Raw genomic sequence first — 13,211 nt, 5'->3', positions numbered from 1 at the left:
GATTCGCTAGGGCCGCCAAGCACCTGTCTACACTATATCTTTATCACGCAATATTTGTAACATAAACTCAACTTGCATGAGTGAGAGCAGCAGTCTTGCTATTTGGGAAAAAGTATTATCATATATAGAACACAACAAATAAATAATTACTACTCACTGAGCCCAACAACCTCCACACTCAGCAGGTTGAGCAGGTCCTGGTCCCTATCCAGTATGTCAGCCCACTGGTGCGTAAACTGTTGTTGGGTGTGCCGGACCCCACCGTAGTGGCACACTGCCAGGCGCACCCTCTCCCAGTGCTGCTTATGCTCCCAGAGGCCATACCCAATACCAGGCCTGCCCCCTGATCTCAGGGTGGAGGGAGGTAGTGCAGCACATAAAGAGGTAGTGCAGCACATAAAAAACTAGTGCAGCCACTCCACCTCCAAGAAATTGGTGCTGGCCAATGGCAAGCTAGGTGGCTGGTGGTGCATGTTCAAGGTGGCCTGGCGCTGGCCTGCTTTGGCAGTTCGGTCTGGACTGTTCCCATGTGGCAAAGGGTCAAGACTGATTTGTATATGGCTAGGTCTAAACTGTGGTGGCATGGGCGAGCAAAAGAATGATGGATTTAACCCAGATCTCTTAAATTGGAGTGAATGTATGATTTATTCAGCATTCCGTTCATCATTTGTTTGTGTAGCACCCCTGCTCTGCCATAGCGCTGGGTGAGAGGAAGAGAAGAGTATAGAAAGGAAGGAAGGAAATAAAATAAAAAAGTAAAGCAAAAAATTAAAGTACTAATTTGTTATAAAAAGACGCAAATACACAAACACAAAGACACGGTGAGATAAATAAAAATGAGGGGTAAATAAGTTAGAGAGGGGTAGGATTTCATAGATTAAGAAGGCCTTCAAATGTAGCCCCAGCACTATAAAAGAGCAAAAAACAAGATCATCCATGCGAACAGCGTGGTGCTGTTTCACGCTTAATGTGCAGCACAAGAATGCACTTTGCGTTGGTATGATGTACATCACGCAAACGGGGGCAGCAAGTAACTCTCCCTGCTGGTGAACTCTGTGGAGTACTGCAGTTTTTTTACACTTTCTGGTGTTCCGTGTAGCGTGACTATGTGAATTCCGCCAGGGGATAATAAAGTTACTTGTGGAAATGCCCCAGCTGATTCAACAGCTTGAATCCCCTAGGTCACAACAGCACTCAGCCCACAACAATGCTTACTGTCTGCCCCTTTGTTATTCCAGAATGGCAACCCTACTGCAAGATAATACATAAGAAGGGGAGAAACAGTGGTGCAGATTGTATTCACACCATTAATGGCATTCCTAATTGGCATTCCTAATATGGCAGCTTGGTAGTGCCAAGGGTCCAACTCCCAACCTATGCTTGTGAGCACCATGGAATGGCACATTGGCAAGCAGGGCTGATTGCTGCTGTGAAAAAGATTACCCCAAATTTCCGAATAGTGGCACAGTAATATTGTAACTCCTGCACCATTTGTCAAGCCTACAATGTAGGGAAGGCAGGAATGCCTATTTATTCATTCCAAAACAGTAATTCCATGTATGTGTGGCAGACGCGAGTACGTGTGCGGTATCGTCAGTGTGTTTCATTCCTGATAATCCATTAAAACCCGGTATGAATAAATGGGCAAACCGATGGCCAGGGACCCGGAATTAAGAATGGGGCATATTATCATGCCTGGGCGATAAAATTATCGCCGCTTTATTGGCAGGAAACTGCCGATAAAGTGGCGATAATGGGCTAGATAATATGCTCTATGGAATTCCAATCGAAGCTCGTATTAGATGTCCTTCACATTTAACATGAGCTTCGATTGGAATTCCATAGAGCATATTATCAAGCCCATTATCGCCACTTTATCGGCATTTTACTGCAGATAAAGCGGCGATAATTTTATCACCCAGGCTTGATGATATACCCCGTAGAGTGCGGAGACATACCACTGACACGAACAGCTTGCTTGTCGACTACTTATTTTTGGAAAGCTAATTGGCTGCATAGGTTGAGATGATTATTGTTTTGAAGGACAGTACAGCAATTTCCTGATACATCACAGATACATTCTGATGTTTTTGGTATTGGATACTTTTGATACAATACTAATCCCTACAGCAGCGATGGAATTAGCACCTGAATACATGTTGTGTTGAAAAGATAGAGCAACAAGCATGCAGCCCTGAAGAAGTCATGAGGTAGTCCCTCACAGACTAAGCATTTGTTGGTTGGCTATAGGAACAAAAGCAGAGGCCCAAGACCTGAACATAATTAAAGCAACCCAAGAGAAGAAAACAATTTAAAAAATTGATTCGCTATTACTGGACAGATATAATACTGTTGAATCCACTACTACGCATGATAGAGTTTTGTATATGCACAACTGCACTTGCAGCTAACCTCGTAATAGCAGACACTATCAGAGGGAGGAATGAAAGAACATCTAGCACAGTTACTCACTTAGTAAGCTGTACTGTGGCCTTTTACTTAGCCTTCACTCTTTTTGCCAAAAAACACTCACTAAATTTGCCAGTGCTCATGTGTCTTATGATTAAAAGTGCACATTCACGTGTAATCAAAAAGGCTGTCTGAGCTTCAGGTAGGCACTTGGCTTGGTTCAGTCCTCTCACACCTGGTCATCATCAATTGCAAATTACCTTGCATTATTGGAAACTGGAAGCAAATGTGGAAATGGTATCGGAAGTAATAATGGAATTTGCTGACTACAATGCCTTTGATATAGAAAACATTGGTTCCAGTGGAATAATACATATACTTTCTTTAGTAAATGCAAAGCATAATAGGAATATCAGCTGAGGGTTATGAGGGACGTTAGAGAGAGACAGAAAACTCATGACATCAAGGTTTATAAGGCAGATATATTTGTATTGTTTTCAAAAAAATAATAACATATAAATTGTACACAATATCAGTAGGTTAAAATATTTACAGGGTTTACCAAAAATATATACCCTCAAGGAAAGCAACCGTTCTATGATAAGGACAACAGAATATTACAGCGACTATATACAATCTTAAGCCCTGTCTGAGTGGTTGGTTCCATAAATCGTCAAAATATTTTCACCTAATGTCACTCAACTGTTGTTCTTTGGTTCTTCAAATACAACCTCCATTTTAGCCACTGCACTGTCATCCATCTATTGCCCCCTGAAGACCACATAAGCTGTGGATGTGAAGTTATTCCTCGCGCAAGTTTCCTGCATCTCGAAGCAGACTATAACTTTCCTATGGGCATTGGGAAATTGCATATTTTGTGGGATTGCATCTCTCGTGACACTGCATTTTCAGGAGGGAGAGTGTGAGGTCACTGCGGATTTCGTCCTGGAGCCCCAGGTCCCTTATGTACTGCGATTCTCTTGTGTCCTTAGTCCTCAAGTAAATGCAGTGTCTGCATGGCAAATTCATATGGACTCTATCCTGTTCAATGATAGCGAAATAATAAACACAGAGACATTTTATTAGAAAATAACTAAAATGCTGAGGACTAAACTAGGTGCCAATATGAAAACCTGACCCATATCCATCAGTTCATCTATCATTTATTAAAGTAATGCAGTGGACATCTTTCAGTGCAGTATGAAACGGCTGATAATCATTAACACAATTCAGAAGAAAAAGTGTAGGGACTACTTCACCTGGGAGGATGCAGTGTGTGTGTTTTCCATAAAATGGTGTTTTTTTTATAATGTTTTGCATGATCCTTGTGCTTTGCGAAGGAACAGAATATATACGCTGTATGTCAAAGGAAGTGTTCAAGAGGAGACGTAAAGGATTTATGGAGGAAATAGTGGGCATGAAGTAGAAGGAAAAAGAAAGGTATAATAATGTGCTAGCATTACTAATGGCCATCAAAGATACTTTACACTGTGCTTGAGGAAGCACAAAAGAGGGGATTGTAGAAGATAAATAAAAACACGACAGCACCCTTAATGATTAATGAAATAAATAAATTAGAAAACAAGTGTGCGTGCAGATCTAAACTTGTATCCTCTGACCTCCTGACGTGTTCTTCTCCCCAACACTAAGAATATCTGTGCAAGGCAATTTCCATCCTGCGTTGACCCTTGAGAAGAAGCAGTTTCTGCTTTGAGACATTTGCTGTCTCAACACATTGCTTATCATATATCACTGTACAAGGTTGAACTATTAAGCATTTTACTTACTATTTAGTTTTGGGGATATGGAAAAGTTCTGAATTGCAGGAAGCCTTGTTTAAATTCTGTTGCTCTCCTGCTAAAGCCATAAAACACAAAAAATTGACTGGGTTTGAAGTTTGAAAAATAAGGCAAGGAATTTAGTAGGGACTCTTTGTTACAAAAGAGAACTCCTAGAGTTGAAAAACACAGGTTGGTCCAGGTTGGTCCAGACCCTCCTAATTTAACTGTGATAAGAATGTCCCTATGCCATGCACTGAGACATCAGTCTGTGCAATGAATACCTGGGAAAAGTCAAGCACCTTCAGTACACAGGTGTACACGTGGCCTGTTTGAGGGAGTCAAAGGCTTCCTGACAGGCCACTGGGAACCTTATCACTGGTTATACATTATGATAACACTTTTTCAATTTATGAGAAATTAAAACTTTTTCAATTTATGAGCATAACTCATAAGTTATGTTTATAAATTGAAAAAGTTTTATCATAATGTATAACCAGTGATAATGTTCCCAGTACCGTGTGAATTAAAACATTGTACTTTAGATTTGTTTCTCTTTTTTTCATATGTGTAACGTACTGTTTTCACTATCTGTTACATTTCTTCTTTCCCCTTTCCCAGTCTGGGACCCCTCTATCTATAACGATTAAGTGCCCAGGTCCCAGTGACTATTAATGGGTTAACCCTGTTGTTTATAACAGTCTTGGACTCACAGGCAGTCATCAATGTAAAACAATTTATAAAGCAACAAAACTATGAGTTGAACTGTACTTATGGGCACAGGACACAATGTACCAGCCAATATAACGTGTCAGTGGGTGTCACAGATGTGGATAACCGTGCGCAATGCATCACCCATCGTGGGTGCATCAATGGCGGATTACAGAGTGTCATTCGCCAATCACTGACCAGTGACTTTCAAAAGGCCCAAGTCAGCAGAGACTTGTTGATTATCACGAAGCGCGCAGGAAGAAGCGAGACTCATGCCGCAAGGCTAAATGCCTTTTTTACACTGAGGTTAGCGAACCTCGGATCAAGTGCCCACTTTGCAGGCCGCAAGGAAATCAGAAATAGCAAGTGGGACGGTCTGACCCCCTCCCTGCAAATAATGCACTAGTTGTTATGGGGGCAGGCAATTATGTTTTGCAGCTTTAGGGAAAAATAGCAAAACATGAGAATAAAGTTGAATCCTGTTAACTCCTGGGAGAGTGACATGGGGCTCCTATTGTGAGGAGCGCAAATTGGCATGGGGGTGTCGGGGGAGGTGGGACCACAACGTGAGTGGAAGATTAGGATCCAAACAACTGATCGAGGACTATTGCCATGGAGACAACCGCCAAACAATGCACGAGTCGCGAGCTGCCTCGGTTCTCAAGTGGCTGGGTTTGCAATAATGGGAGCGCGTGCCGTGATTTTTAATGTAAATAATCAGGCCAGTCTGGTACCCAAGCAGGAAGATGCTCAAGTCGCACAATGCCTCTGTTCTCAAGTGGCTGGGTATATAATTATGGGAGCGTGTGCCGTTATTTTTAATGTCAATAATCAGGTGGGTCTTGAACCCAAGCAGGAAGGGAAAAGCACCTGAGAACATCTCCCGGGGGGGCCCGAGGCCAAAGCTCGAGCTAGTGTGGGGCTGCTCTCAGTAACGAGTTCAGACATGCTGAAATGCTTTTGAAGCACGTGTTCCCAGGGAAGCCTCTGAAGTGAAGAAGCGGAAGGGGGAGCTTTTTCAGACTGTACGTTGTTTGTCAGACGCTGTAAAACAATCCCACACCACTGAAAGGAAACGTGTCCATTGCGCCAGAGGAGAGTGAATAATGATGGGAGTCAGTCCGGGCAAGACTCTCGGTGGGTAACGGTCTTCGTGGAAAGCGTTCTGAGAGGGTGCTGCGTTGACATGCAGGTGGCAGAAGGTCCACATGCTCTGACGCAGGACAACAGTTCCCTTCAATAAGTAACTCTCCAGACAACACTCCTCCAGACAGTCCTCCGTGAAGAGGAAATCATTGCAGACAAGCCTCCTCAGTTCGTTGCTTAGTCATGGTGACGAGATGTGCGCATGCGGCGTGATACAAGACTGAGACTGGGCTAGGGTGATGTTGCCGACTCAGCTTTGTAGAGAAAGAGGGTAGAGCGTAGAGTCATGGACAGACATGCTCCCTGAACTGCACTTGCCCAAGATAACTAGAAACGAGATGCAGGAGCTGCTGGTGTACGCATGCGGTTGCAAGCAGCAGCCTATGTTTCCAATTATCGCGCCCGCGTCTCGGCACGATAATTGGAAACATATGCTGCTGATGTGCATAGCCGCAAGCAGTAGGTTGTGAGCGTGAACATGGGTAGGACAAAAAGAGCATTTGGCCAATTGCGTGCTGTCTTTGTTAAAAAGAAGCACACAAAGGCCACTAGCCTGGGACAAAACCAAAAGCACATGCACGAGGGTGTGCGAGCGTGTGGTGAGCTTTCTGAAAGCCCTTACATAACGTCGAGCAGAGGAGAGCATGCGCGCTACGCTAGGCTTGACCTAAAAGTGGTAGTTACTGCTCACTTATTCCAAATTGTGCTGTCCGCAGTTAATGTGTTACCTCAGAGAAAATCCGAATTACATTTATGCTCTCTAAGAATTGCAATAAACTGACCAACTCACGGTCGCTCATTACAGACACTTTCTGCAGTCCTTACCTTTTCATCTGCAAATCAATGATTACAGTTTTCTTAGTCTATTTCAGGTATAATTAGTTTAATGGCAGCCAAACAAGACTACAACACAGTGAATGCGAAAGGCTATCACTTTGAAAATCGAGGATTAAAAAAGACGGGCAGGGTGATCGAGGATTCCATACCCATAAAGTGACCACAAATTGAGCTTCGACATTTTGCAGAGGGAATCTGATTTTGTGAATTGACCTTAACACTAATAGGTTGGCTTACACAATAAGAAATTGTAGTAAGTGCAGACCGCAGTGCCTAATGAATATTCTTGAGGCAAGTCACAATTTGTGACTCAATACAATTGCCCACAATCTTAGAGATGGTGGACAGCTAGTGTCAGCAGAAGGCAAAGTCTGTTACTGCCTTTAAATAAAGTAAACTTTAAAAAAGAAAATGCACTCTGTTTTGTGGTGGTGAGCCTCAGCAAGGCCTACCAGTGCAAGGGATTCACCCTTCTCTGCACAGAGTCCTCAGACCAATAGGAAGAAGTTGGCACAGAAACTGGAATAGAAGAGACAGTTTATTAAACCTCATGAGGTGGAACTACATTCACACAACACCCTTCGGCAATGTATCAAGTAGCACACTGACTGGAAGGAACTTGGTCCTTTTATACCCACAGGGGCTCAAATGAAGGTGGGACAAGTACAGAATGCTGGTTTCAAATACATACAAGGTCATACAGAGAGTGTGCTGGCAACAAGTGGGAGGGGCTGACAGTTAGCTTATTCTGGTGGACACATCCTGAGAGTTACATGTTGGAGACAGCTGTAAGCTCAACTGAGCATGTGCGAAGCAGAAGAGGCTACATATATCTCGTCTCTAGGCAGATTTCAAGAGCAGTTGACAGGAAGGTAGGACATAGCACATGGCAAGCACATGGCTGCCAGAAATACAAAAATACATTCCACACAACGGACAAGATAGTTTCGAAATGCAAGATGTCTTCTGCAAATGCTTAACTTACTCGCTGCTAAGTTACAACAGTTTTCTCAAATTGGACTGCATTAAAAATGAATTAGTATATAGCATAAACATATCTTGCAATAGCAAATGCACCTATTTTGAAAATGTTAGTGTTTGCAGCCACAAAATAGGTTAGTACATTAGGCTGAGTGTCCCTACTGACCTTGAGGGAGATGGTCACTTTACAGTCCAAATGGATAACAAGCATTTGCAATGCAATAGGTCTCGCATTAGGAAAGTTTGAGCTATTGATATTGTAAATGACAATTTTTTTAATTATGTGTTAGTTTTGAAAATAGCGAAATGAATAGCTTTGTCATTTACAATGCCAATAGTTTTACCTTTCGCAAATGTGACACCTATAGCATTTGTAATGCAATATGTGTTGTATTTACGTGACTTTGGTGTATTGATATTACAAATAACAATGGCTTTTAGTTTTTTTTAATATTTATTACTTTAATAAAAGTTATTGTAATTTATAATGGCAATAGCTTAAACTTTTGTAAATAACTTTTGTGAAGATTATGTTCAGTGTATTTTTTATTGTGACGAAAATCCAAGAACAGAGGTGAAATATTAACATCTTTTTGTGACATTTGTAATAAAGCTTGAAACATTGAGAGAACATATTTGAACCAGTTGTTGTTGAATGGTTGCACAGATTGATGCTGTGGTGATTCTAAGTGATGTTGTGGTGGTGACGAGTAATGCTGTGGCGTTCAGTGATGCTGTGGCAGCGCATAGTGATGATGTGGTGCCCCCGAGTGATGCTGTGGTGGTGCTGAGTGATGCTGTGGTGATGCGATAGATAGATAGAGTGAGTGCGATAGATAGAGTGAGGGCGATAGATAGATAGAGGGAGGGCGATAGATGGATAGAGTGAGGGCGATAGATAGATAGATAGAGTGAGAGTGCTAGAAAGATAGATAGATAGATAGATAGATAGATAGATAGATAGATAGATAGATAGATAGATAGATAGATAGATAGATAGATAGATAGATAGATAGATAGATAGATCGAGAACGATAGATAGATAGACAGACAGATAGAGTGGGCGATAGATAGATAGATAGATAGATAGATAGATAGATAGATAGATAGATAGATAGATAGATAGATAGATAGAGTGATGGCAATAGGTAGAGTGAATGCGATAGATAGAGTGAGTAAGATGAATAGATAGATAGATAGATAGAAAGATAGATAGAAAGATAGATAGAGTGAGGGCGTTAGATAGAGTGAGGGCGATAGATAGAGTGAGGGCGATAGAGTGAGGGTGATAGATAGATAGAGTGAGGGCGATAGAGTGAGGGTGATAGATAGATAGATAGATAGATAGATAGATAGATAGATAGATAGATAGATAGATAGATAGATAGAGGGCGATAGATAGATAGATAGATAGATAGATAAATAGATAGATAGATAGATAGATAGATAGATAGATAGATAGATAGAAGTGAGCGCAATAGATAGATAGATAGATAGATAGATAGATAGATAGATAGATAGATAGATAGATAGATAGATAGAGTGAGGGCGGTAGATAGATGAATAGAGGGCGATAGATAGATAGATAGATAGATAGATAGATAGATAGATAGATAGATAGATAGATAGATAGATAGATAGATAGATAGATAGATAGATATTTAAATAGATAGATGGAGTGAGGGGGATAGATAGATAGATAAATAGATAGATAGATAGATAGATAGATAGATAGATAGATAGATAGATAGATAGATAGATAGATAGATAGATAGATAGATAGATAGATAGATAGATCGAGAGATCGAGAGATAGATAGATAGAGTGCGATAGATAGATAGAGAGACGAGTGAGGGCGATTGCGAGATTGAGCTATTGGCATTGTAATATTAAAAGGCATTGGTATTTACAATACCGATAGGTCAAAGTTTGTTAAAAGCAAAACCTTTTGAATTGCAGAGTGCGGTGTCCGTTAAGCGAGCGCCTTGCTCACCATTAAAGTAAAACAAGACAACATTTTCATATAAACTTGTGAAGTAGTTACCTTGGGCTCCGAGAAGACGGACGCCAAGCTACGCAGCTACTTTGAAGTTATTTGTTTCTTCCTGCCGGTAAAGCACACAATGTGAAGAAGACCTGTGAAATACTTGGGTGTGGTTTTAACACCAAGCCAAACCTCAAGGGTGCAATGATATGTTTGTATTGTTCAGTAGTTGATGCAAAGACACAGAGGAGGATTGTTTTAACATTTGTGCCACAGCAGATTTTCATTATTAATCCGGCCCTTAACCTGTGTTACCTAACAATTATTAGGCAGGTGATCATGTTATTGTTTGTGAAAGTACAGTTACAAAAGTGGCCTATTAATGCATAAGTCAGATTGCAAAATACATACCCATCCGAAACATTATAGGGCCTAATACCAGTTAGGTATTAACATAAGTATGAAAATAATAACGACAAACCACCAGAAGTCGGCAATTACTTTATTTCCACTTAGTAACAATAAGGCGGGGAGGGGCTGTAGCTAAAACGAAAAAAAAAATATAGCCTCACGATAAACGCTAAGTAGTTGATGCAGCGGCACGGAGCAATATGAATGCGAGGTGGCAAATGCGGGGAAGCTGTGGCTAAGACGAAGAACAAAAACATTGCCTCACACAGAAAGCAAAGCTGTTGCTGCACAGTGTTTGTAATAGGAAACACAGCTCAAAATTAAGCCACCGCTCAAGCAGCAAGCAGCAATGAAAACAACGGTGTAGCTGTAACTGAAACAAAAACATTGCCTCGAGCGAAATGCAAAAGTAAAATAAGCTTGTTTTTAAATTCGCTGCCTGGGTCTATAAATATGAAAATAATATTGGAAAACACCCAGCAGTCTGCAATAACTTTATTTCCACATAGAAACAATAAGGCGGTTCTACATGGGGGGGAGGGGGGGAAGAGGGCTGTAGCTAAATCTAAAACAAAACAAGTCAGTTGTTCGCACCATGGAGAGCGAAAAATGTCCACCCCTTGCAGGGCAGGCAGTAGGGGGGCAGCTACATCTGCACTGCATACACTACAAAGGCTTCCAGGGTAAGCACTTGAATGAACAAACAATCATGCAAACTTTGTCTATGATGCCTCTGGGGGGGTGGGTGTTGTTCAACTACGTCAGCAGCTGAAGAGTAAAAAAAGCTTGGGAGATCATAGGTTCAAGTGTCCTCTACACTCGACCCTCCCTTAGAGGAGTGTGAACTCGCTAGAGGATAGCAATGTACTGAAGCGAAAGGGACAAAGCACTGGCAAAGCCAAAGAGTTTGGCCTTTTAAATTAACGCAAAGCATTTGTTTTTGTTAATATAAAGTATAATCGTATTGGCTATCCTTTGATGTTAATTTTACGTTAGCATCCGTGGGGTACAGGAGGGTACTCCTTTTGAATGCTTTACCAGGTTACTTTAATTGGGTGTTTAAGTGCTTTGGCGTCGGGCTGTATATTTCCGTTTGTGTGTGAGCAAAAAAATCATTGTAGAAGAGTAAAAATGATAGAAATAAGAGTTCATATAGCAAAATACAAGATCTATGGTGGAGCAAAATACAAATGGAAGAAAACAAGCCAGTATACACATGTGTGGCCTCCCTATCCTCAATCGCCCTTTCACTATTTGGTCACATATGGTATAGCAATAGCCTGAGAGCACAAGCCGGTAGGAGCGAAAGAAAGCCTTTGAATGTTAGTATGCATGGGTACCAGATAGGTAGCACTCGATTAGTTTCTGGGCCAAACTGCCATGGGTGCCATTTTGTCACTTTTTCAATTTGATAAGTGTGCCACCTAATTTACCAGTGTGAACTGGAGCCCGCACTGGCAGTTTTTTGAAAGCCCGTAGTCACACACATTTTTTATTTTGACCAGAGGAGCCCTAGAGCCAGAGGCTACCTTTGAATGATTTGGAGGCTTGAAAGAGCATGAGGTACGGGAGAACAAAGAAGCGTGCCACACCCAAAGAGAAACCGCACATTCCTTTCAAGAGACCACAGTCGGGTGAGAGGTTCCTCGTCCAGATGGTGCCAAATGCAACTTAAACCAGCATTGGCAAAGCCAACAGTGACGCAATGTAAATTTGAAAAGAAGGGGTTTACAAACCCTAGGTAAAGGAACATCTGTACACTCTGGGAGTGGAGGCGGCAAATGACACCTATTTATTCAAAGTATGCCTTTTCATTATTTTACTCTCAAAGATAGGAGCTCTTCGACATTCAATTGAATATGTGTACTCTGAACTGCGACTCTGAATCCTTCCAGTCACAGAAAGATTAAGCGAATTTAAAAAAAGCCCAGTACATGTGGGCTCACGTCGCTGAAGGCTGGCCTGGTGGTGAAGTGAAGAGTCGCTCAATGCCCACGTTTAGCTGCCTCGTCCGACCGAGGGGAACAGCCTGCTTCATGTCACCTGGAGGAAACACACAGCGCACTTGAAACTTAAAACCACTGTGAGGGCCACCGGGTCATAATGTTCAATTAAAAAGTGATATATGCAGCCGTTCCCAGGCTGAGAGGTGCCAGCTGTGCACAGGGCAACGGCGGATCATGAACATAACAAGACTCATGGGGAATCCAATTGGCAAAGGGGAAAGCTGAGATACCTCACAAATCCGAGCCTGAACCTGCTAAGCAGTAGCCTATCCAATGAACTATCAATCCACTCAAGTTAAGGCTCCAGGGAAAGTGAACAGGAAAGGTTGACTTCTGCATAGTCTATGATGAACCGTTTGTTGAATTCAACATGCTACCTCAATGTTCTCGACCTAGCTATGAAGGCAGTTTTAACCTACATAATATTGGTTTTCTGCATGGAGGCAATCATTAATAATGTATCTATTTAATATGGCAAGGAAATTATCCTGAATGGACCATAGAAGCAAGAGAGTCTTGCACCCCTGAATAAAGGCACAGCAAACAGGGTCACTTGAAGTATTTATTTCCTCCACGGTTTCTCTCTACAACAAGAGCGCAGCTATCCCTCAGCCAGCACACAAGTAACTGTTACTTCACTGAAACACTGGCAAGTCCTCAGGAACATGGAATGCAGGCTAGTCCTTCACTCCATGTTCTTACAGCAAATTCCACCATACAGATATTCGAGTTCAACAGGGAACCAGCTTGATAGTGTGCTCAGCATACACCATCCCAAGCTCCGGGCGAACTATGAAGGTGGAGCATGCAGGTGGGACACACAAGAGTCTCCTGATTGACCTGTTTTATTCCACTTAAAGGGGAACCGTAATTAAGCACGCCCCCAGTTATTCCTAGCAGTGGGAACCAGACACTTGACTTTTTTTGGGTGACTGACAGGCTGAGCAC

This window comes from Lissotriton vulgaris, chromosome 2_1 (genome assembly GCF_964263255.1).
Source record: "Lissotriton vulgaris chromosome 2_1, aLisVul1.2, whole genome shotgun sequence".
Lineage (NCBI taxonomy): Eukaryota > Metazoa > Chordata > Amphibia > Caudata > Salamandridae > Lissotriton > Lissotriton vulgaris.
The sequence above is the reverse complement of the archived record's forward strand: the minus strand, read 5'-3'. Positions refer to the sequence as shown.